The sequence below is a fragment of the Stenella coeruleoalba genome, assembly GCF_951394435.1.
Source record: "Stenella coeruleoalba genome assembly, chromosome: 18".
In the NCBI taxonomy this organism is placed as follows: Eukaryota; Metazoa; Chordata; class Mammalia; order Artiodactyla; family Delphinidae; genus Stenella; species Stenella coeruleoalba.
In genome coordinates this window covers 53,165,435-53,191,185 of record NC_137164.1, presented here as the reverse complement: position 1 = coordinate 53,191,185, position 25,751 = coordinate 53,165,435, and positions in this window count along the sequence as shown.

Genomic DNA, 25,751 nt, shown 5'->3' with positions numbered 1-25,751 from the left:
TATAGACCTTGATATTTGCACATTGAATTCCCTTAAGCGTTTCAGTTAGTTGAAATTTCTCAGACTCTGATAAACAATTTGCCATTATTGATATATATTGTTGATGAAAATTTTTATATTTTTGATGACTTCTTGTTACTTTATTTGGAAGTTTGTTAAGAGTGTATCATAGCCTGCCAATGCAGGGGACATGGGTTCGTGCCCCGGTCCGGGAAGATCCCACATGCTGCAGAGCGGCTGGGCCTGTGAGCCATGGCCGCTGAGCCTGCACTCCGCAGCGGGAGAGGCCACAGCAGTGAGAGGCCCGCGTACCGCAAAAAAAAAAAAAAAAAAAAAGAGTGTATCATAGTTGTTAGCCTGCTGTCATTATACTTGAGAGTTGAATTTTATTAATTCTCCAAAGTCATATATGTAAATGCAGAAAATCTGAGAAATCCAAAGAAGTGAAAACAAAAATAAATAACTCACATCTTTATCACTGGAAAGTAACCCTAAGAAACTTTCAAAGTCACCTTTTTCAATATCCTCTTACAGATATAATTTATACAGTGAATTGTATAACTATTAATTTTCAACATATTGTTTTTTTCCCCCACTCAGCTTTATACTGAATGTCTCTTTTTATCATAATAATGAGTTTAGGTTTCTGGTAAATATTCTATGCCTTGATTTCTCACAATATTGAGACCACAGTGGGTTTTATGGATGAACCAATAAAGAAATAAAGGACCTCATACTTCTCCTTGCTCCTGTCTGTCCAGTCCTCCAGATATCCTTTACCATGTTTAACTTTTCCTAGCCTTTAATCAACTTCTGATTTAATTTATTTACTATGATTGTTGTTTACAGTTTATCTCTCTCAGACTGTAAACTTTGCAAGGGAGACAAGATTGGATTTTTTCATTGATTTTTTGACTACCTGAAACAGTGCTTGGTACATAGTAGCCATTCAGTAAATGTTTGTGGAATAACCAAATGGATCATTTCAAAAAATAGTAAACACCTTTCAATTAATTAAGCAAGAACTGTGAATCTGTTGAGATACTTGCATAGATGGGATGCCAGGTAACCAAGTCTAAGAAAAGACAGGAAGTAAAGAAGCGTCTGAGGGCATGAGGAGGGGTGCAGAAAATGCAGCATCTGTCTCAGAGTGAAGACGGTCTGCATGACGGTAGCCGTTACTCCTGTTACCACAAAGCTGCAATTGTTAATTTCCAGCCTAGTCCTGGCATTGTTGGCTAGAGATTCAGAGTTCTTTGAGAGATTGCTAGCTTGGGGAGACTCAATTCCATTACCTGAAATCCGGTTATACAAGTGAGAAGGGGAGGTGCAAACCTGGTCTTCTTGGCTTCCAAACTGACAGGCAGCCAAAATGAATTACTCTACCTGTAAGAATACAGAAAATTCAGAGTAATTTCATTCCATTAAAAAAAAGTCATTTTAAAAATAGTTAACATGACATGTTAACTAATAAGTTAACATGACATATTAACTTATTAACATTTAAAAAAATATTTAAATACTCATTTTAATAGATTTAATCCTTCCAAAATCAGTCTGTGCTGCTTCTCTAGAAGTTTAAATATATCTGTTTGTCTCAGGAGATATCACAGTTTATTGCATGATTTATATTTAAATGTAGTGATTTATTAATACTTACTGATTATTGTTTGTTCTAATATTTTAATCTGCTCTAAGAAGGACATCCATGTTGTTGCATGTAGTCAATTCAGTGAAATTCAACCATTTATTGACCCCATCCGTTTTACGTGTGTAGTATATAACTTTATCACATCATTAATTTTGACCCTTCTAAAAAAGATGTTCTTGGAGTCTGGGACAGTGTAGTATGAAAAATTAAATGAAATATGTATGTGTATATATGTCTATAGTTTTGATGTGTGAAGTTTCTTTTTCCTTAGGATATTATGGATTTTTGCCTTTTGAGTTCTTAGCTCTCTTTTTAATCACATTATTTTTCATATATGATCCAATCCTGCTCAGATGTCATAAACTGAGAATTCTCTTTCCCTCCGCCTCCAATTTACATAAGTCTATTTCTTCCAAATGTAGGTATATGTGTGTATACACATTACGTACATACATACATTTGGGAGAAAAATATATTTGAAATTACAAATAATAAAATACATCATAGTTTATATGAAAATTTTCTTTATAGAGATATATTTACTTCTAAAGATAAGGGCAGCTTTTTAGACAGCAGCATTTCAATATTATTTCCTCTGAAAAAGGATAAAAAAAAGACCCTGAACATAATTCTGACAACCACTTGCACTCTAAAAACCACTTGCATTATCTTATTTTGTAACCAAAATGGATATTTATGAAAATTTAATGCAGATAATGAAGCATAGCATTACACGTCAATGAGGACACCAATCATGTGTAAAAATATGAAATGAAAGGACTGTAGTGTAATGGACTACACAGAAATAACAGTCTTACTCTTGCACTTAGCCTGGTTTCCCATGGAAACAAGAATAATAAAACTACCAAGTGCTCTCACACTCTAGATAGCAAATGAAAGTTAAATAACAACTATTATTATTAGGCTGTCAGTCAGACTGTCAGTCTCTGTAATGTTAATGACTTGGGCCTTAGCAGCCAGTTTCAGCAAAGTTTACAATGATCTGGGTCTCAGTGCTGACTAAGAATATAAAACGTCAAGAAAATAAAAACAAATCTATCACTGAGATGTACAAAGAACAAGTGACAAGAGGATGTTAGGAACTTAACATTTTTCCTTCATTTTATACTACGTATAGATGCCAAATTTTGAAACAAATTGTATGCATGTCCCCTTTTTTGCAGATTATGTGAACCTTTTGAAAGATGCATATTGAAAAGAAATTTAATAAAATACATTACTCTTCTAACATATTTGCTTTCCATATGAAAATATGCCCAGCAAATTCATTGTAACTGCCTGTGTAAAAAGTTCTTCAGTCTTTCTACTGAAGTTCCCTGTACCATCTCGCTGATCAGAAATTCTGTGGAAATCAGCTATGAAAACCATTTTTTTTCCTACTCATTTTACTGTTTCCTTGGCCCACATCAAAACCATTGACTGTCACTAATTTTCAGCACAGTCCATGCCATCAAACAATACCTATCTGCCTCTTATTGTGAAAAACCTCGTTCATTGTCACTTTTCAATGTCACTGATTTATTTGAAAACTGCCTTGTATTTTCCTTCTCACGCTCTTTCTTATCTCTCTTAGTGTGTAATAATTACCATAAAGGAAAGCGTAGAATACCAATTTTTAAGTTTTTCATTCTCATCATTCTCCATGCTTTTAATATAATTACGTGTATCACCTAACAGTTAAATCTACAAATTGCATTTTCACAGCAACAAAACCAAGACTCTTCCAAAATTCTTTAATTCAGAAAGCTGTGTTTTGCTTAATAGAAGCATATATATTTTTTCTTATCTAAGAAAATCTGTATATGTAGGACTGGTGTGTCTGTTAAGTTTTTTGCTTTTGCTTTTTGCTTTATGTATTTCTATTTTTTGAAAGAGCAGCTTAAAGCATTCTGCAATAGTTGAGTCTGTGGAGTATGGTGTTTGATTCGCTTTGTCACTTACAGCCTTTATATTTGTCCCATTCCCTTCCATTGACTCTTCTCATGATAGTCACTTTTCATTCTTTGCTTCTTAGATTAAATGCCACCATCCCAGAAATCCCTTCTCTGGTTGCCTTCCCTTCTCTGGTTGCCTTCTCTCCGTAATTATTATCTATCAGCACATTCTTAATTTCACTTCTTGTTATTACAGTTTACCTGTACTTTTATAAATCTGCTTTACCTGTTTGAATGTGGAAATCGGTGGGAAAACATCTGGCCTCGTATAGCTAGATCCATCCTCTCAAAATGATGTGTCAAAATCTATTGAGAGAGATTAATGATACCTTCCAGCACATGAATACTATTCATTTACACATTTATTTAATGATAATATTTATCCAAGTGTTACTTTATGCAAAGAACTGGCTTCACTGTACTGTGGTCAAGGTATGCAATTTAGATAAGAAGACACATGGTTTTTGAAGGGAAAAAATGAGATGCTAGCAGGCAGTTTCTCTAGAATGTGATAAGTGCTGTGGGAGCATATGGGGAGGGTCAGAAAAAACTTCAAGGAAAAGACTTGCAAGCCAAATCCAGAAATGGGGCAGGATTTATCTAGGTAATAAGCAAGAGGAAGATCTTTCCAGATAAAGGGAAGTACATTTACATAAAATTGACATTAGGGCATGTTTAGGAAACTTACACAGTTGAGTACAACTAGATTATAGTGTACAGGGGTGAATGGCAAAAGATGAGCTGGAGAGGTAAACCAGTGTCCTACCGTGACAAGTCCCGTAAATCACGTGAAGTTAGGGTGTGTTTTATTGTCATCTACCAAAACTGTATGGGAATATTAGAAAATGGTGACTTATCTTTTAGAGTAAATCATTCAATATAAGGACCACATCAGGGAAGAGAGAGCTAGACTTTTCATTCTATTTCTCATATGTATACATCACACTTGCTTTACAAATAAAAGCTAAGAGTGTCACTGGATACTGGGTCTTGATGTATGTGAAGGACAAGGTGGATTTTTGGTGCATTTCTTCAGTGTTAGGCAACACAAGCTTTCTGAATTTTCGGTAACCATCTGTATATGATGAATAAAGGTTATTTCAGTACTTCAGAGCAGTTTCTGTACTAAAGAGCAGTTTCACTTACTAGCTGAGATTTTTCTCAAACCTAACTCATTCGATTCCATACCATCTCATATAGAGTTATTAGCACGGACATTTATTAACATTTGAATAGCATCAAGGCATAATCCATCTTATGATTAAAGATTTGTATAGCTTGTAAGTGCTTGAAGCTTCTGAAACAATCCTCTCATTTGTAAAATAAATATGCTTTTTGATCAACATCTGCTCCTAGTTACAGGGATAGAGCCAGCATCAGAAATCAGATCTCCTGAATTTCAGTACAGTGTTTCTTCTATTACATCATAATACCTTTCTCAGTAGCTGGCTAATGTATGAGAGATAGGATAATAGCTCCCAAGTTTATTTTTCTTTCTGTAACAAGGAAATGGATGGGGAAATTGAAGTAACTTTTATAAATTTTACTGTAACTGTTATTTTAGTTTGTGATGATAGCAAGTAAGGATTCAAATGCTACATTGATTGACTCTATCCTGAGGTATAAGGTATTGTCTTTAAAAAATATGAAAAGGGACTTCCCTGGTGGCGCAGTGGTTGAGAGTCCACCTGCCGATGCAGGGGACACGGGTTCGTGCCCCGGTCCAGGAAGATCTCACATGCCGTGGAGCGGCTGGGCCCGTGAGCTATGGCCGCTGAGCCTGCGTGTCCAGAGCCTATGCTCCGCAACGGGAGAGGCCACAGCAGTGAGAGGCCCGCGTACCGCAAAAAAAAAGAAAAAAATATATAAGAAGCTATCAATTTGGTTGGCATACGTTTGTGAAATTCAAAGAGTTGTATGAAAAGCCTACATCAGAAATAGTTCTACAACAGAATGATTTAACGTAGACATAAGATCAGTGCATTTATTTTCAGTAAACATACTTGCCATCTAAAATTTCCCACACTGTAAAAGCAGAGCAGATTAGTTCAGAATCTTGCATCTAATGAACTGATATCAAAAACCATTAGTTTACTTTGCTGTGTTCAGCTTTGGTGTGAGAGCAAAAAGATGCTTTTCTTTTTTTAAACTTTGATGTGATTTGTTTCCAATGCCTATTTATTTTATTTCATTTTTACATAATGGTGCTCACTCTTTGCTATATTTCATTTTGGTAGCAATGGTTTTGCTAATTTAATGTTTGAAATGGAAAGTCTAATAGGCATGTGGTTATGTACTATACAAAATTACACTGCAAAGAGAGGTATTAAATTCATAGATGCACAAAATACAGAGTAATCTAGGTGGTTTACCTGTGACTGAATCAAATAGGAAAATAGCCCACAGAAACACATCGGAGCTTTTGGGGGAAAATGCAGCTACATAAATGATGTTAGAGAAGTTGGAATAATGATTGGACTTTCTTAATTAGTTAATATGAAACTCTGATTATCTCTAGGTCTGTGACCTTTGTTTGTTGTTGCCTTTTAATCACTATGCAGGGACCCCTCTGAGAATTAAATTACTCTTTAATCTCCTATAAGACTGGTTGTTTTCACTTAAATATTTTAAAATATTTAATATATTAAATTAATTCACAATGATTTTTATAAAGAAAATTTTAAAGTAATGTTCCTTAAGTATAAAACATGTTGCAGTATTTGATATTTAATGTAATATAAACGTCATCAGTTTTAAGGCACACCAATATTTTATGTAGCACAAGGAAAGAGTGTAATTGTTACACATACTGATTGTTACGTACATCTCAATTTCACAGATGTTTAAATCGTGGGGTGTGTTTAGGATACATGTAAGCTTAATTAAACAAAAACAAAAGGAATCTGTCTTCTTCAGACTGTTCATCAATGTTAATAATTTTGGAATGTCTGAAACAAGTCCCTGGTAGGTATAGCAGATGGCAGCAAAGAGACCTGATCTATCTTGTTTGGTGTTTTAGAAGGAGCAAGCCATTAGTGATGGGCTGTGCTTTATATTCTTTACAGTACTAAACTTTTAAAGGCTGGGGTAATGTTCCTTTGATAGTCACATCAGCCAGGCACTGAGTCTCACAAAGCCTTTTGTTATTGCACACCAAGGAGGAAAGGATTTATAATCCTTCATAAATATGGCAAAAGGTATTGCATTAGAGCTGTCAGCAGTCCAAGCAAGCTTTAGAGAAAAAATTGCAAAGTCTACCATCTCTGTATTGGTCAGGTTAGGTTACACTTTACTGTGGTAACATCCTACCATAGCTCAGTGGCTTAGTACATCAAAATTGAGTTTCTTGTTCACCTAAAGACAATGAAGTTTTTGAGATTTCCCAGGGTAGCTCTCTTTAGCATAGTGATTAAAGATTCAGGTTTCCTCTGGCTTTTGATGCTACAGTTTCCTTCTGTGGCCTCTGAGGTGGTTACAGAGAAAACAGAGGGAGCCAGGGAGCTACAGTGGAGCATGTATTACATCCGTTCAGATTGGCCAGAACTTTTCACATGACCGTGGACTAACCAAAAAACCATCTGGGGGGCTTCCCTTGTGGCGCAGTGGTTGAGAATCCGCCTGCCAATACAGGGGACACGGGTTCGAGCCCTGGTCTGGGAAGATCCCACATGCCGCGGAGCAACTAGGCCCGTGAGCCACAAATACTGAGCCTGCGCATCTGGAGCCTGTGCTCCCCAACAAGAGAGGCCGTGACAGTGAGAGGCCCGCGCACTGCGGTGAAGAGTGGCCCCCGCTCGCCGCAACTAGAGAAAGCCCTCGCACAGAAATGAAGACCCAACACAGCCAAAAATAAATAAATAAATAAATTTAAGTCATATGGGCTTCTAAGAAGACCTCTGCTTAAAAAAAAAAAAAAGCCATCTGGGAAGTGTAGTGTAAGTCATAGATCTTTAGTAATCACTAAATTTCCAAAATCTTTCAGTAAAACTCTTTCTCCCAACATTTATCTATTAGGAATATTTTTATAATACATTGCTCTAATGCTAATAAGTAATAAGTAATGACATCTAGGGTAAGATGGTAAGATGTGTATAATTATACAAAAAGAAAAAAAGAATCTTCCCTCAGGCCTCTGGTAAAGTTACTTTTTTTCTCCCACCCTTTTCCTCACTTTGAACGTAAGTCACACTTCTACTGCAAGTACCAGGCTTTCAGAATAACACAGATTTATTTATATTTTGCGTTTCTCCTGTCAAGACTATGTCCACTTTGAGACCAGGGTCTAGATATGGTTCATTTGTGTTTCTCCGCAGTCTGTTACTGAATCTGTTATAGTACACATTCAGTAAAACACGGTATTAAATTTAATAGATTTTTTTCCTTAACTCCAGTTACAGTCCTCCTTTTTTTAAATTTACTTTTTGGGAAAATTAAGTTCCAGTTCTCTTGATCCTTTTACCGCATATAAATTATCTCAAATTGAAATAATTTTATTAAAGAGGATGAACATCAAAAATTATGAGTTATGTACATCTGACAAAATAGAAGGAAATTATTGACTGGCCAAATTCATCGTAATAGCAAGTAGTCATAATTGAGAAAGTTGCAGTTATCTAGGAATGTACAGACTTGAGTTCACTATTGATAACGTTGTGTGAACTTGAAAGGCTAATAAAGATTTGCCAGTTCTCAATCACTCTTCATCTGAAAACTCATGAGAATTTTAGTTCTGCTTTAGAGTAACGTAGGTATGTTCTCCATGAGTGAGACTTACATGACATATATTATTATTAGTGTTAATGATATATATTGGGCACTATTATAATTTATACTCAGATAAAATAAATTTAAGAATTATGTGCAATCTTAATCTTTCAGATAACAGGAGAAATGGGGTTAGTGTTACTATATATTGTCTATTATGGACAAATGGAACATTCTTTTTAAAAATAATAATGCAGGACTTCCCTGGTGGTGCAGTAATATAGGTATTATTAATATGCCTGTTTCACAATTGAGGAAACTAAGTCACAGATGGAGTAAATTGACCAAGGTCTGGGTCTTCATGGTGTGAGTTTTTAAAAATTATATAATTTATTATTATTTTTTTATATATACTTTAGTATCTTAAGAGTGAAAAACAAAAGTGGTCTGATAAAATATTCAGGTAAGAAACTGCCTACCATTTTGATCATATAATTCAATAAATAGTAGAAAGTAGTGAATGGGTAATATTCTATTATATATATGTATATATGTATACATATACATATATGTGTGTGTATATGTGTGTGTGTGTGTATATATATATGTGTGTGTGTGTGTGTATATATATATATATATATATATACACACACACACACACACACACATCACATATTCTTTATCTGTTTGGCTGTTGAGGGACACTTGAGTTGCTTTGTAAACTTTGTTGGCTATTGTAAATAGTGCTGCTGTGAACATTGGGTTGCACATATCTTTTCAAATTTTCCAGATATATACCGAGGAGTGGAATTGCTTGATCATATGGTAGTTCTGTTTTTAGTTTTTTTGGGAACCTCAGTACTGTTTTCCATACTGTTTTCCATATTTCTGTCTTTCAGTCCTTGAATATGGTGTATCACTCAGTCTATTTTTCTTTGATTTTTGGCATAAAGTTTTTTATACTATTCTCTTAGTATACTTTTATGCATCATAGATACATGGAAATATACTAATTTTATTTCTCATATTAGTAAAGTATCTTTTATTTCTTTCTTTTAAAATCACTCCAATGACAAATTTCTCAATATTATTTACCATTTCAAAAAACTACCTCTTTTTACCTTTTTTTCTGTTGTCTTTATGTTTTCAATTTTCTTGATTTCTTCCCTATTCCCTTTTTTTCTGTTTGATTGGAAAGGAAAAAGGAAGCATTCTCTATTTGCGTATAACATTGTTGTCTACGTTTAAAAAAAAATAAAAAATTATGAAAAAAAAATGAACCAGATCTAGCTATTGAGTTTAGTGTGTATAGATATAGGTGTGTATATATATATATATATATTCCTATATTATAACAACAAAGAATTGGAAAGTAAAATTAAAATACTATTTATAATAGTATCAATAGTAAAATATTTAGGGGTAAAGCTAACATGAGAAAAAAATCAGGCTAAAATTACAAATCATTGATGAGAGAAATCAAAGAAAAATAGATTGAGTGATATACTGTTTTCAAGGATTGAAAGATATAACATTGTTAAGATATCAGTTTTCTCCAAATTCATTTATAGTTTCATTGCAAACTCAGTTGAAGTCCTAGCCTGAGTCCTTCACTGTAACTCCCTTCAGAGACTGGAGTGCATTGGCTGTGCACCAGGCCTAGTACAGCGAGGGCAGCTTTCCTTGAGGAAGCTGCCAGTTAAAGGCATCATAATTGCCTATGGTCAGGCCTGAAAAATCACACAGGTTTTTAGCCAGGAGCCAGACTCCACATGCTTCATAAAAATTTTGTATTATTTTTATTTATTTCATTTTTATCAGATTTTGTGATATTTATAAGGTAATGAATAGCTTCCCATTATTTTGTAGACCTGATTCTAAACATATGTATGAGAATTACCTGTACTTTTGGAGGAACTCACTGAGAAAACTGAAATCAGGACATGTAACATCTCTTTAGGATCATTCTTAGATAACTTTTTCAACTTAACATATGACTCTAATCTATTCAGGTTTTCTTCACCTTCTTAAATAAATTTTAGAATTTTGTATTTTATTAGGGTTTAATAAGGGAAAAAGGAGCACTTTATTCACCTCAAATATCAAGTATTTTAATATAGGGAATTAGACGTGCATGCATTCTTTAGAAGGACATGGAGGCCGGCACTGACCATCTCAGCTTCCTGCACCAGCAACACAGAGGATTCCAGAAAGTTCACATGGAAGTGGTTGAGACCCTCCTGCCTGCTGTCCTTGAACATGTCTGCCTGCAAACTGCTTGCAGGGAATACGACGTTGCCTGTTTTTCCACCTTTTGTATCTCACATGAGGGCCTCTCCTAGGACATAGATAGGAATAAAGACATGAAGGTATGAAAATTTACAACAGATATTGTGAGGTGTGCAAAAGTGGATCAAAACAAAGTGACAAGAATTGTGAAAAGAAGGTGTGATGCTTTATTGGAGAACTGGACAGTGGAGTTAATAAAACAAGATTGCCCCAAATTCCATGATCTTACATTCTACCCAACAAGGGTAGATTCTATGCCTGTGGGACTAATAAGCTTTGCTTTATGCATGTGCCTGAATAGTAAGAGGTCCAGGCAAAGCTTAAGCAAGAGAAGGAGTTAACACATTCAGTTAATTACCACCATGAGGGAAAAAAAAACAAACTCAAAGCAACACTTCAACAGATCATTAATCAACACTGTCATCTTTCTACCTAGAGAATAATATTAGGATTAATAAATTCATAAGTACAAGGGAAATTGCTAAAGAAAATCAACCAAAAGTCACTGTTGCTCAATAAGAAAAGAAGAGATATTTTAGATATTATTTTGAAGATTAATATAGTACTCTACATGAGCTGTCGGTCCAGAATAACATGTTTTTCAAAGACATTTTTGGATTAAAAATTGCATTGCTTAGTAGAAGTAAAAGAGGAATGCCAAACAAGATATTCAAATTACTTAAACATATTTAGGTGGCCCACATTAAAAAATAGACTTCTTATTCTTCTTCTTTTGTATTCAAGCATCCAGTGCAGAAACTTGGCCATTGTTTTATTTTGTACTAGACTTTTGCCTTTCATCTTATTCCTCTAAAAATCTGTTTCATGACATAGCTCTCCATTTGTCAGGTCTATCTGGGTAATGCAAGTTAGTTAAATTTCAGCAGAACATGTAATTACTGTTGGGAGTCCCTCTGCAAGATTTTCAGTTTCTCCTTAGGGATTTAGAACTGAACAATGAATAATTTTGGTTTAATTAAAATTCAAGTATCAAATCCCTCAAGGTTCATTTTACAGAAACCTGCCAATCAGTCAACTGACAGACTCATAAAACTCTTGCTGACTCTGTGACTCTCTTCTCCCCAATGTTATAACCCCCCAATGAAGGACTTTTGTTTGCTGACATTTCATCCCACATATCTTGCAACTTGGAAATCTCATAATGAAAGAAGTGACATACTATTCCAAATTAATGAGTTATGTGCAGCAAGCACTATAGTCCTAATTTGCAGTAGTCTCTCTTGGATGATATGACAATGTGAATTTCTTTCTCCTTTCAATATTTTAATATATATTTTATATATATATATATATTTATATATAGTTTGCATTAAACTTGAAAAGTAAGTGACCTAACTGAAACTAATAGCACATGTAAGATATTCAGTCACTTAAATTTTCAATAAGTATATATTTACAACCTGTGTTGTAGGCAAGCTATCTGATGAAAGTGCAGAAGAGAATAATACAAACATGTTTTCTGTCGTAACAGGCCTCATATGCTGGTGGGGAAAGCAAAAAATTTAATAAGAGGATACTGTAATGTGAGAGGGATGTATTGACTAGGAGAGTGAAGAGTATGACAAGATGACCCCCAGTGAGAAAGCATCAAGGAAAGTTTAACTGATTGTGAGCTGACACTTGAGGAATGAGTAGGAGTTTAGCAAGTAGAGATTGTGAATATGTTGCTATATGCCTTAGAGATATGTTGTGTGGGGGTGGGCGGGGGGCATATGGAGAAGGAGAGGATTATCCTGGTGAAAGAAATAGTATGTGATGTTCATGCTTAGAGGAAGCCCAATACTTTATAAGAACTAAAATATATTTCCTAGAGATTAAGAGCTACAGGGGATCCAAATTAGTGTAAATAAATAAATAAATGCCTTAAAGAATATAGGCTTTGTTTTAAGGAAAATGAAAGGAATTGATTTTTAAAGAGAGAGGTGACAAATATTACTTAGAATCATTGTCCATCTTATTGATATGCTCTCCATAATCATAGAAAGTATATTAGATTTCACTTATAGTATGACCAGCAAAATGCAGAATTTGATATTGGTTGTAAGTAAAGACTGTGTGTATTTATAAATTTCACACTTGGAAAATATGGCCACAGTTTTCTTCCTACTTCTACCCAGGCCCATGTTTGCACCTACTATAGATATAAATACATTAATAAATATAACAGTGTCCTAGGTAGGGAATATTTTACACAAAAATGCCATTTGGCATAAAGACAAAGGAATAAACAGTTATAAATCCATTGAATATTTAAGTTGGTAAATAACAAACATAAGTATGAGTAAATATTTTATTTTCAGAGAAGTTGTTGAAGCATTCAAGTCAGATGCCCCATTTGAGTCCTGCTACCAAAATAGGAAAGCAAAGGTCCTGTTCAAGAGAAGAGTAAAAAGGAACTGAATATAAAGAGCATAAAAATGCCCCCCCTAAAGTGACATAAATGTCATCTGTGGTCAAGTTGTGAAAATCCACGAATGTCACGCTGAAGAATTGGAGGGTCTTCAACATAAGTTAAAATTAATGTGGATCATATTGTCTTTCATACCTGAGAAGTTTTAGTAGGACCATCTTGTTTATGCATCAGGTTAATAGTCAAGAAAGGTAAAGAAATGTAAAGAGATAAGATTTAAATTCAATCATAATTTCATCATCTATGATCAAAATATAATAAAAATTTTAATAATCCGTACTCTTAGTAATAATAATGTGTCCTACATATGGGCAGAACAAGAAAAGAGTAATGCAGCTTCTGATGTATCCTAGATATGGAACTTGAATTATAGAAGAATGGCATAATGATTATAGTAACTATAGAGTAACAAAGGCATGGTTCTAAGTATATTACCTATGTTACTAATTCTAATACAGATTTTTTTTTTGTTTTTTTGATGTGCCAAGCACTGTTGAAAAGATTTTGCCTGGATTATCTAATTTTTCTTCAAATCTACTTAATTTTTTTCCTATCCACATTTTATGAATGAAGGTTCTAAGGTATAAAACAGTTAAAAAATTTTCCCAATTCCCACAGTGCTGGAGGCAGGATTCTGAGCAAGAATTGAAGTAACCTAAAATCAGTATTTTTATTTTCTAAATATACTACTTTGTAGTAAAACTAGAAAGCCAGCTTATAATGGTTCTTGAGAGTGCAATATTAAATTTTCAGGAATTTTCTAAATCATCTTGGTAACTTGAAATCACCTGTGGTGGAGATATTTAAACCACAGAAACCTACCAGCGTTTCAAACAAGGGGCATTGTTTGGAGAGCTGGTTGTTAAACATTTACCGGCATGCGTATAGATGTGTTGAGACTCATTGGTTATGATTGGAGGAGAAGCAAACCAAAGTAGGGTCACAGGGTCTGTCAGTCTATATGTGTATATTCTGCAGAGCACTGAGAAATCACTTCTGGTTTTCTGTGATGAATAGAGCTCGGGAGATGAATTATGTGAACCATATACACTTCAATTTAGAGTGTAGATGTCTGGACAGGCCCACATTGTGTGAGGGGCTTGGAGGGACGAGGGAGGTAATGGTTAAGAGGAAGGCAGGTTACTTGACTAGAGGCAGAAGAATTTGGTTTTGTAATAAAAAAACATAAAGCAAGTACATTGCATCAGAGTTTATCAGAGTAAGGTTGTGACTGTTATTGGAATGTCCTGAATATCAGTGACAGTTTTCCTCCCCGGTGAAATGTGCACATGAGACAAAAAAAGGTGAACTGAAGCAGGCTGCTAAAAATAGAGGCGTTGCACTCTGGGAAGTCACTGCTGACCAGGAGAAAAGCTCTGGTCTGCGAAGTTCAAGGAAATGAAAAAAAAAGAACCGTACAGAAAATCTACCATGGCCTTGAAATCTGGATGTTTGCTTCTGATTACCTGCAGCAAGTAGGCTGCCAGGTATTTCTCCAGCCAAGATGAGTTTATTCAGGATCAGCAGAGAATTGCAATTCAGGGTCTGAAACTATGGCGAGCCGTGTGCAAAACCCCACTGGACAAGAGAAGGAGAAGGCTTTTATAGGGAGGAAAAGGACTTTGGGAGGGCCATAGTAAACAGAGTCCAGGACTTTTCACTGGCTGAGTCCTTGCCAGGAAAGAAGAGGCGTCTTTCTCCTTGCTGTTGAGATTGGCTATTGTGCAGGGCCTGAGAGCTCCCCTTTCTGGTCTCCTGCTCTATTTAATTGAGGTTTCTGTTTATTATTTGTTTTTTACATTTCTTTCCTTTTCTTGCCGAACTCTGGGTTGTAGGAACTCAGAATAGACACATCCCTTGTCTTTATTAGCACTTTAATTTCAGACTAACTCTACTTGTAAGAGGAAACACCACAATTTTATAAAACAATAGAAAAAAATATTTACTATTCTTAGAATAATCTATTTAAGCTAAAGTTTACAAAGTTAAAAGTTTAATATAATCATTAGAGTTATTTGGCATCTAGATGTATTTAGATTTCAAATTCACCTGCTGATTATTGGGAAACTTCTAGTCATTTGATTAGTAAATTAGATTTAGCCTATTAAGTTCTTTCATCATGAAGTTGAACATAATTTGCTTGTTCACACAGAAGTATGGTTTTTCCATGCAATCATATTGAATCTTTATAATTAGCAATTATTAAAATAAATACTCCTTTTAAAAGACCCTCTTGATCCAAGAACTGATTACTATGGCATTATTCAATGGAGGAAGAGCTATTTAACAAATTATTATTTATCAATGTCTCTGTATCTAGATAGACAGCAAAAAGTTTATTAGGTCTTTGAATTCAAATTCATGGAATATACATGTTCTCATGTTGCATATTAGGAACAGAAATGATTGTAAAAATAGAGTGTTTTCTTTTTCTACCATCCTAACACTTTTGACACTATACTTTTTTTATTAATATCTGACACTATATTTGAGTAGCATTTTGGAGCTTACTAGATGCTTTCACATTCAGAAACTTGCTTGTTAGTCATACGTATTCTGTGAGATAGCAAAATAAATATCAAATAGAGACTTCGTAAATGAAGAAATCAAGACACAAAAATATTAAGAAACTCTCCCCCAAAATCATCACTACGGTACTACAAGCAAATTTATCTTCTTTTGTATAACCCCCTTTTCCCACGGTCTACCATGAGAATGTGCAGCCTGAGGTTGTGCATCTGTGTTGTACTGTTGTTTAACTTTTACATATTGTGATCAGAAAGGGAAAAAGAGGGAGCAGAAGAAAATTAGAATGGAGTGGAACAATAATAACAACACTGAAAATGGAAAGAAAGAAAAGGAAAAATTTTTGAGTTAGATATTTCTGTAATTCAGCATTGCATAGTGACTGGAAATGTTTGCTGTTTGTAATTAAAAGTCCAGTTGGAAATTGTCCTGTATTTGTTTCCTGGACCAGTTTCTTTGTGAGTTTAATCATAACTGTTTTTTTTTTTTTTTAAGTTGTAGCAAGAGTAACAGTTTTTGAAGCAAATGTTGCTGAGCAGCAGTGTTCCTTTTATTGCAGCATTTCTCTAAGAACTGAGTAAATTAGAATTTACTCCACAATAATGGATGAAATAGATAGATACGCTTTGATCCAGAGGGAGTAGAAGATATGCAGCATTATCCCCATATGCTTTTTGAAAATTCTATTATTTATTTTAGTATTCAAACAAAGAGTAATTTGTAAAAGTTGTATGTTCTGCAGTCATTTTGTCGAGTTGCTAAAGCTCACTGATTTCTTTAGGGACAGCTTCAACTGCCATGCCATTCAGGACACACCCAGAGGGCAGCTCATTTGACAGTTGTTTGGGGAAACATATTTGTCTGAGTATCAATTTCCTGTCACCTTACATGCTATCTCTCTGAATTATTAAAGCAATTGTAAGAATGGAGAACACAGTGATTTTTCAAGATGCAGTATTCCCTGTGCTTTATTTGACTATAATAAAAGTAAGACTTTCTCCTAAAGCTATGATCCGTTAAAGCTTGTATTATTTGGTCACTATTTCTTGAGCCATCGTCTTTTATAAATGTCTACCACTAGGATAGGACTTCCTTCTAAAAATGAGATATAAAGTCTCACATATTATTTAGTAGCTTAATGCTTCATAAAAAAGTGAATACTTATTTTTGCAGTAGTTTGATTTTACAGAGAAGAATAAACAACAGACAAATTAAATGACTCTCCAAAATCATCCAGGTAATTTAGTGGCAAAGAGTGGAGAGGTATTCAGAGTTTTTACTTGTCTCTGCTCCTTACTGTGTGACCTGAAGAGCCTTGGACATAGAGTTCTTACAGATTCTGTTGCATTTTGTTCAGAGAGCATAGACTCTTGTTGATAATTTTGCATTTATTGATATTCCCTTTGTGGTATAAGTGTACACTTGTGTATATATATGTATATGTATATAAAGATAATGTGTTCACTACTTGTTTTGTGCAGGATTCTATGAGTCACTTATTTTTTTAATGGTTAAAATAGTAAATTTTATGTTAAGTATATTTTATCACAATAAAAAAAATTAAAAATAAAGAGTCTGGCCCTAAATAGCTTTATCTGCAGCCACAAATTCCTTTCCTTCTCACCAGCACGTACCTTGCATTCCACTCTGCTATTGAACTGCTTGACCTGTGAAGGTACAACATACTTTCAAGCTTCCCTGGCTTATGAATGTCTTTTAAATACTGTGTTGATTGTGTTAAATCTTTGTATCTTAACTACCTTGTTTTGCTTTTGAGCTACAAGATTATGAGCCAGGATTATAATTTCTTCCTAAATAGTTACTTTTTATCATTAAGGAAATAATTCATTTTATTAGCCTTTTTCCTACAATCTATTTTTATTAATATGGCATCAACAAGATTTTTGTTAGTATTTCTGATATGCATTCTATGCCCTTACATTCAGTTTTTCTGTATACATTCATACTCTCCATATATCTTTTTTAAAATTATGTACTAGGATTTAAAAAATATGTATTGTTAGTATCATTTTTGAGGAGGTGCTTTTAATATTTCCATTTATTTAGTTGCAGGTATAATTGAAGTCATTTCTTTCATCTTATTTTGTACTTTCTACTTAGTATGCTTTTCTTTTATCTTCTTCTTCTCCTTTCTCCTATACAATTTATCAAGTTTTCTTCATTACCTTAATTTATTCTACTGTTTTGAAATTTATACCTTATCCGTCTATTATTTATATAGCTAAACTAAAGCTTTAAGATTTTAATAGATATGCATGATTTATCACAGTCCAATGATATTATCTCTCAAAAGCATTATTTCTGTTTCTCCCCAGCCCCATAGTATTCTCCTTGTTTAGTTCTATCTTACTCTTAAAGATCCACAAATAAACATTTTTGTTGTGAATTTATAATCAATGTTTACAGACTTTTAGTCTGGTAGACTTTATCGAAATTTTCAGATACATAACAAAGCAAAAGGGTAATAAAATGGACCCCTGTGTAACTGTCACCAAGCTTTAGCTTCCTAGCATTCTTATTTATGTGTTCTTCACACACTGTTTTCTGCTGCAGTATTTTAAAGCAACTGCTAGCATTCACATCATTTCACCATAAACATTCAATTTAGATTATAAGAAGGTAAGACTATTTAAACATGATTCAAATATTAGTGTCATATTACTGCCCCCAAAGTTAATATTCTCAGTTATTATTTTTATCAAAAGATTTGATTTCATTTTCTTTTAGAATATATGGTTACACATGGTAGTTATACATTTATGCTAATGGACATTTATCTTTTCTTTCTTTTTACTCTTAATATACCCAATCTGCCTTTAGTATGCCGCTTCTAGATGGATCAGTGTGTATACTTTATATGTTCTTTGACCTTGGTTGATTGTTTTTAAAATCTGGGATACTCAGGACTTTTTTTAATTGCTGTAAGCTCACAGTCATTATGATCACAAATATAACCTGTTTTATCACCCTCTTTAGAGTAGCCTGTCAGACATATATCCCAAGCCCTTTACATCTGTTCTCCATGTTTATATACCTTTTTCATTATTTTCATCTCTGTATCTTTCTCTCAGTTATTCTTTCCATTCTGTCCTTTCTTCAGCTCTGAAAAAAATCTCTTCAAGTTGATAAGTTTTTCAGTTCTTTACAAACTTTTATTTAATCTGTCCAGTGAGTATTTAAGTTTTGTGACCATATGTATTCATATCAAGAAGTTTTCTTTATTTTTCATTCAAATTTGTGTTCTTTTCCGTTTCTCTTTTATTATTTAATAATGGCTTCTATTCTTTCTTTTACCTTTTTATTTATTCAACTATGTTTGTGTCTTAAATTGTTTTTTATCTCAAATTCATAAGGTGCTAATTCTTCTGTTTATTGTAAACTGCTAAATTTCCCTCATGGTGATTTATTTCAACTTATGTTTTAGAAGTTTTGATACTGAGTTTACCTCCTATAAGGTTTGATTTTCCTGTACAAGTTCAATGCTTGTTGTATAATTGACCATTCAAAAATGTGGGGAGTTGATTTTTTCAGGGCTGCAGGGTTTTATCCATTACAGCTTTCTCATCATTTTCATAATTTAGAGATCCATTAAACATGGGCATTTATAAAATTTCTCATCTTATAAACAACATTTCACATAACATTTTTTTTTTCTCAGTCACAGCTTTTCTTTACCATATCACAGCCAAGAAGAGGATGTTTTTCTAATCCCTCTTTCGTGACTGGGCATCTCATTGATACGTCAACTTTATACAGAAGGCTCAGTAGCAGTCCTGCTTGTATCAAAGTCTGACCCTAGCCCTTAGGCCCATATCCTTTCTACTGTCCTCATTAGCTTCCAAGTTGTTAGCTCCCACTTAGTGCGCTAGTGTTGAGTTACTTCTTTATCTCTGATGGATTTGGGATTGTTTTTTCTATTTCTGAGATAAATGTCATTGAAATGATCATTGGGATGGTAATTATCAAAAACAACAATAACAACAAAAAATATAACAACTGTTGGCAACAATGTGGGGAAATTGGAACACTGTACACTGTTGTTGGGAATATAAAATGGAGTAACCGCTATGAAAAACAATATAGAGGTTCCTCAAAAAATTAAAAATAGTCATATGATCCAGCGATCCCATTTCTGTGTATATATCCAAAAGAATTGAAAACGGGATCTTGAAGATATATCTGCACTCCCATGTTCATTGCAGCATTATCCACAATAACCAAGATAGGGATACAACCTAAATGTTCATTGGATGGTTGTATGGATAAAGATGATATGATATATACATACAATGGAATATTGTATTAAGTATTCAGTCTTAATTAGAAAGAAATCCTGCCATATCCAACAACATGGATGAACTTGAAGGACATTTTGCTAAGTGAAATAAGCCAGGTGTAAAAGAATAAATATTACATGATCCCACTTGTATCAGGTATTTAATGTAGTCAAACTCACAGAAGCAGAGAGTATAGTAATAGTTACCAGGGGCTAGTAGGAGCAGGAAATTGAGAGTTGTTCAATGAGAAAACGTTTCAGTTATGCAAGATGGACAAGTTCTAGAGATCTGTTGTATAACACACATACATAGTTAACAATACTGTATTATACACCCCAGTGTGATGTCATTTAGTCCGTTTATAGATGCAGATAATTCTGTCTCCACTCTCTCTTTCTCTCTTTCTGTCTCTCTCTCTCTCTCTATCTGTCTCTCACACAGACACACATCACTGTAGATTATTTTAACCCTATATTAATGGCAAAACAATAAACATCATCTCATATTAATATTTACTGTCCCTAATATGACAGGACAAATATTATTGTATTATTTTCACATCCTTTTCCATTCCTGCACTAATTAAGGAGAACTATTTTTTGCCTTCTCTGTTTGTGAGCTTTTAACGTACAAAATCAAGATAATATTTGAGGAGATAAATTGGAGTCTCTAAGCCTCACTGGATAGATTTATTTGAGTAGCGCATATTTACTGGCAAGAAAACAAATGGCGAGACGCAGAAGTCTTAGGTGAATAGAATGAAAAATGTAAATTCAGCCCAGGCTGATATAGATGGAAATTTTAATGGAGATTGTAGAGGAAAAGAGAAATTAGGGGGCATTCTAATGTGTGTAGTATATATAATAGGAAGAAGAATTTTAGAAGTTCGTTCTGTATTAAAAACACTTTTGACATTTCTTCTATAGAGATTTAAAATCCTTTTTGATTACCATTCGGTCTATTGCATTTGCTGTTAATTTATAAGTGATAAGATTAGACCACAAATGGCTTGACTTTATATAAGTCACAGCACTTTCAAACTTGTCTAGGCAAGGATGACTATCATGGGAGCAGAAATTTTATAAAATTAGCTCATTTGTTACCAAGCTGTGAAACTGCCGTAAAGGTCAGCTGTAAAACTTTGAATATTTTCCTCTTTACAAGTCTCACCAGCAATACAGTGTTTTTCAGTTTTGTGACAATGGCATGTGACCATATTCTATGTAGCATATAATTACAGAATATGAAGTCTTAAATTCTGTGTGTTTTGCACTATATTTATTAAACAACACCATCTGTCTTAATTTATACATGGTTTTAATTTTTAAATTTTCAGCTTCAACATTACACTGCTTGTTTCAGCTTCCGACTATGCTTAGGAATTAAGATATAGGCCAATATTCTTTGCCTAACTAGTGGTAATTGAAAGAAATACAATGGGCACTGAATTGGAGTAACTAAATTGTACCTTATGAGTTTACTACATTTTTCTCACCCTCATGGCAAGAAATAATAAGTTCAGGGTGATAGTTTAGCAGATGTATCATATAATAACCTTGCAACAGTAACAGAAGTAAAAAAAAAAAATTTAAGTGGAAATGTATATAATGTTGTTATTGTATCACTCATTAATTTTTATTTTTTACAACTAGTTTTTATTGTATTTCTTGGTAAGAAAAAAAACAGTAACTGTTAACTTATAGTAAAATGTATTTTTATGATCAAGAGGGATGTTCTTAAGACACTGCTGATGGGACCATTGTCATTGCATAACTCCATGCCTCTGAACCCCTACCAGAGCCACGTCAAATAAGTCTTCAGTGGACCTACGCTTTTGACTACAACACTAGTGACTGATATTTGTTGGTAGAAATCTGAAAATAAGAAACAGATACAAATTACTGTACATTAAAATAGATAAGCAATAAGGATTTGCTGAATAGCACAGGGAACTATCTTCAATATCTCCTAATAACCCATAATGGAAAATAATCTGAAAAAATATATACATATATAACTGAATCACCTTGCTGTACACCTGAAACTAACACAATATTGTAAATCAACTATACCCAATGCTCTGGGGTGACCTAAGTGAGAAGGAAATCCAAAAAAGAGGGGGTATATGTATACGCATAGCTGATTCACTTTGCTGTACAGTATAAACTAACAAAATATTGCAAAGCAGCTATATTCCAATAAAAATAAATCAACTATACTTCAATTAAAAAAAAAAAGAATCTGTAGCTCAACTTGCCTGAGGTGGCTGAATAGAGCAAGAGGAATATTTTAGTTGCAACTATATTTACAGCAAAGTGGGGCAAAGATACATGTTTCCATTTGGACAGGTATGGACAAGGGCAGCATGTAGGGGTAAAACTGACCCAGAAGAAAGACTGACTTGTAGAAAATATATCTGAGAAACCCATAAACGTACCTTAAGAAGAAAATATTTAGGTTTAGAATCCACCATGAGAAGAAAAGGCCAGTGTATAGCTATGACAGTTTAGTAGGTCTGCCCTACACATTACATGTCTTCCTTCTCCCCGCTACTACTCATCAAGGACCCAAGACTTCAGCAAATAAGCCAGAGAGAACAAAGAGATGGAAATGGCATCACTATGCTTCCCCTCCATACTGCAGAATTCACAGAGTGAGGAGGGTCTGAATTAATTAATTAAGAGGAGAAATTTTAATCTGCACTAAGATTTGAAAGTTTTATATTAAACTAAAGGAGACTCTTGTGTTACAGAAAGTGACCCGAACACCTGCCCATAGTTTTATCCACTGGTCAGGGAGAAATAAGCTAAGACAGCAGGTTTAAAGGGTCAGCAGTGAGGATGTCTAAAGTGTGTTTCTCCGTGAACATGTACATCGTCCAGCTTGTGTAATAAGCTAGTTACACTGCCAAAGTTAATTTAGTATTTATTTCAGCATGTATATACTAATCAACACTGTGCATTTTGTATGTGCCAGTTACTATATAATAGGCATTCATTTAATTATTTTGACATTTATATATACTGTAGTCATCATCTCAAGAAACATACAGTTGGTGGCTTCCCTGGTGGCACAGTGGTTAAGAATCCGCCTGAAAATGCAAGGGACACAGATTTGATCCCTGGTCTGGGAATATCCCATATGCCATGGAGCAACTAAGCCCATGCGCCTGCACTCTAGAGCTCACAAGCTGCAACTACTGAAGCCCTTGCACCTAGAGCCGGTGCTCCGCAACAAGAGAAGCCACTGCAATGAGAAGCCCGCGCACCACAACGAAGAGTAGCCCCCACTCACTACAACTGGAGAAAGCCCGCGTGCAGCAATGAAGACCCAATGCAGCCATAAATAAATAAATAAATAAATAAATAACCATGCAGTTTGTAGGGAAATCAATACAAACACAGCACTTAAAGTGAACATTAAATAGATGCACAGATAATATACATTCCCAAAGAGGAAGCACTTGCTTCCATATCTATGGGTCAGGCAGGATATGTGTATTAACTGAGATTTTGAATAAACCATAGATAAATGGTTATGGACTGATGTTATTTTAAAAGAACAATAACATTAGAGAGACAAGTATGAGCAAACAGGCTGAGGAAAAGAAAGAAGGTATATGAAATGTATATGAAGAAGTGTATATAAAGAAAAATTGTCAAGAATGAGATTAAAAAATGAAGAGGCAGGTTAGGGAATAAGCAATAAAAGTTAGTTTAAGTAATTGCTGTAATAGCTTTGAACATTGATTGGAATAAGCCAGTGGAGAGAGAATTTATTCTAACTGAAGTAATGAGGGAGATTTCATAGGAGAGGAAGAATTTGTTCTAGGTATTGAAGAATGAGGTTTTAGATATACTGAAATATATGAGGAACAAAAGCATGCTGGTAGTTGCAATTTTTTTTTCTTTTTAAAATTTTTAAAATTTATTTATGTATTTAGCCCTGCCGTGGGGCATTCAGGATCTTAGTTCCCTGACCAGGGATAGAACCCATGCCCCCTGCAATAGAAGAGCGGAGTCTTAACCACTGGACTGCCAAGGAAGTCCCTTAAATTTATCTTTTAATTAAAAATTTTTAAATTTATTTTTTAGTTTTTTAAATTGAGTTAATATTGACTTATAACACTATATGTTTCATGTGTACTACATTCTATTTCTGTCAATACTTCTGTGTACCCTACAACATGCTCACCACCAAAAATATATTTTCCATCCATCACCATACAGTTTATCCCCTTTACCCATTGTAGTCCTGATGTTCTGATGCCTCTTGTACTGGACATTGAGATAAAAATGAGGCTTCACTTTAGCCATCCCATACTACATGAACTATACTATTCTATGATTGAATTTGGTGAAACATTATCTGTGAGTTTCTGTTTTCTTCTATGTAACATAGATACATTGGCCTTCTTTTCTGGCAGTGTTATTCTGAGGATCAAATAAAATGAGATAATATATCTGAAAATGTTTGATGGACCATAAAGCAATATAAATGTAAGGCACAATTATTTTTTAAACCATAACTTTAGATCACTCAAAGATCTTACAGCTATTTTCAAAGCACAGCAATCAGCGGAAGACTAATAAATTATAATCATGATAAATGAATAAATAAAGAGCATTACTTTATTACATAATTTAGATTTTCTGCAATGCCTATTTAGAATTATTATATTAGGCAAAAGCATAGAGTTTCATTATTCCTTGAGTATAAAATATCACATTCACATTATGGTGAAACAGTAACTTGAAGGCAAAATAGATTTACTGCTTGCACGTAATAAAATTGGACGTTGGTGCAGACATATTTTATATTACTTGAAACACAAACACTTATGTCAGAGATATTCCAGTATATTGAAGAAAAAAATCTTAACTTCTAAATTTATGGTAGGCTACGTACTATAAAGAATAAACTAAGAAAAACTATATCTTGGCAATATGGCAAGCAATAAAGCATCGTCATAACATTGATGCAGGGATCAAAGAGAAAGTATGTGACACCACGGTTTTGTATTTATGTAGTCACTCTTCATGTGGCCAAGGTAAGCCCATTAGCAGTGCTTCGTGTAAGGTGAATTGCTGGGATAGGAGTGTTCTAGGACCACAGTGATCCAAAGCTGTCTGCTACAGACAAGAAGCGAAGAAATACTAGAAACAAAGGAAATTTAAATCATTGTGCATCTGAGTGAGTTTCATTGCTGGGAAAATGCAGCCAAGAATGAAGGATAAAGAAAGAACAGAAAATTGAAATAGCCACAACAAAAGCAAAGAAGAGGTTTTTTTTCAAAATAGATCATAACAGATGGAAGTGGTGAATTGGGAAGATAATTTCAGAACTGTGGTTTTGCATAAGTGTTCTTTTTACACGGTTCCCAATATGAATGAGATTATTAGTTTGGATGTTTAAATGTCCTGTAGAGAATCAGATTTCTGGCTTGAACTTGGAAATGGTGCTCACATTTGTAATATGTTTAGTGTTTCCCTATAAGAATAATTTTAACTAGCAGGAGAGGGTCATCAGTTATTGGTCAGATCAAGTTGGTCAGTTTTGAAAAGATCCTCACTTAAGTTTGAAAAATATAATCCATTTTTAGTTCATTCTTCTATTTATTAGAAGATGGCCAAATGAAGTATGAGAAACACGTCAAAATTATAAATTCAAGGGTAACAGAAGCAACAGTTAGACCAGCCTTCAGAAGAGCAAGCAAGGCAGAAATATCCTTTTCTCAACAAAGATTGGATTAGGAATACGGTACAGAAGAAATTAATTTATAGCAAAAATGTTTGCAAAAACAATCTAGAGAATTAACTAACGGTAATAAAAATAGCATGTGATTACATATTGTTATATATTTTATAACATATTCTCTCTTGATATTCACACTTAAT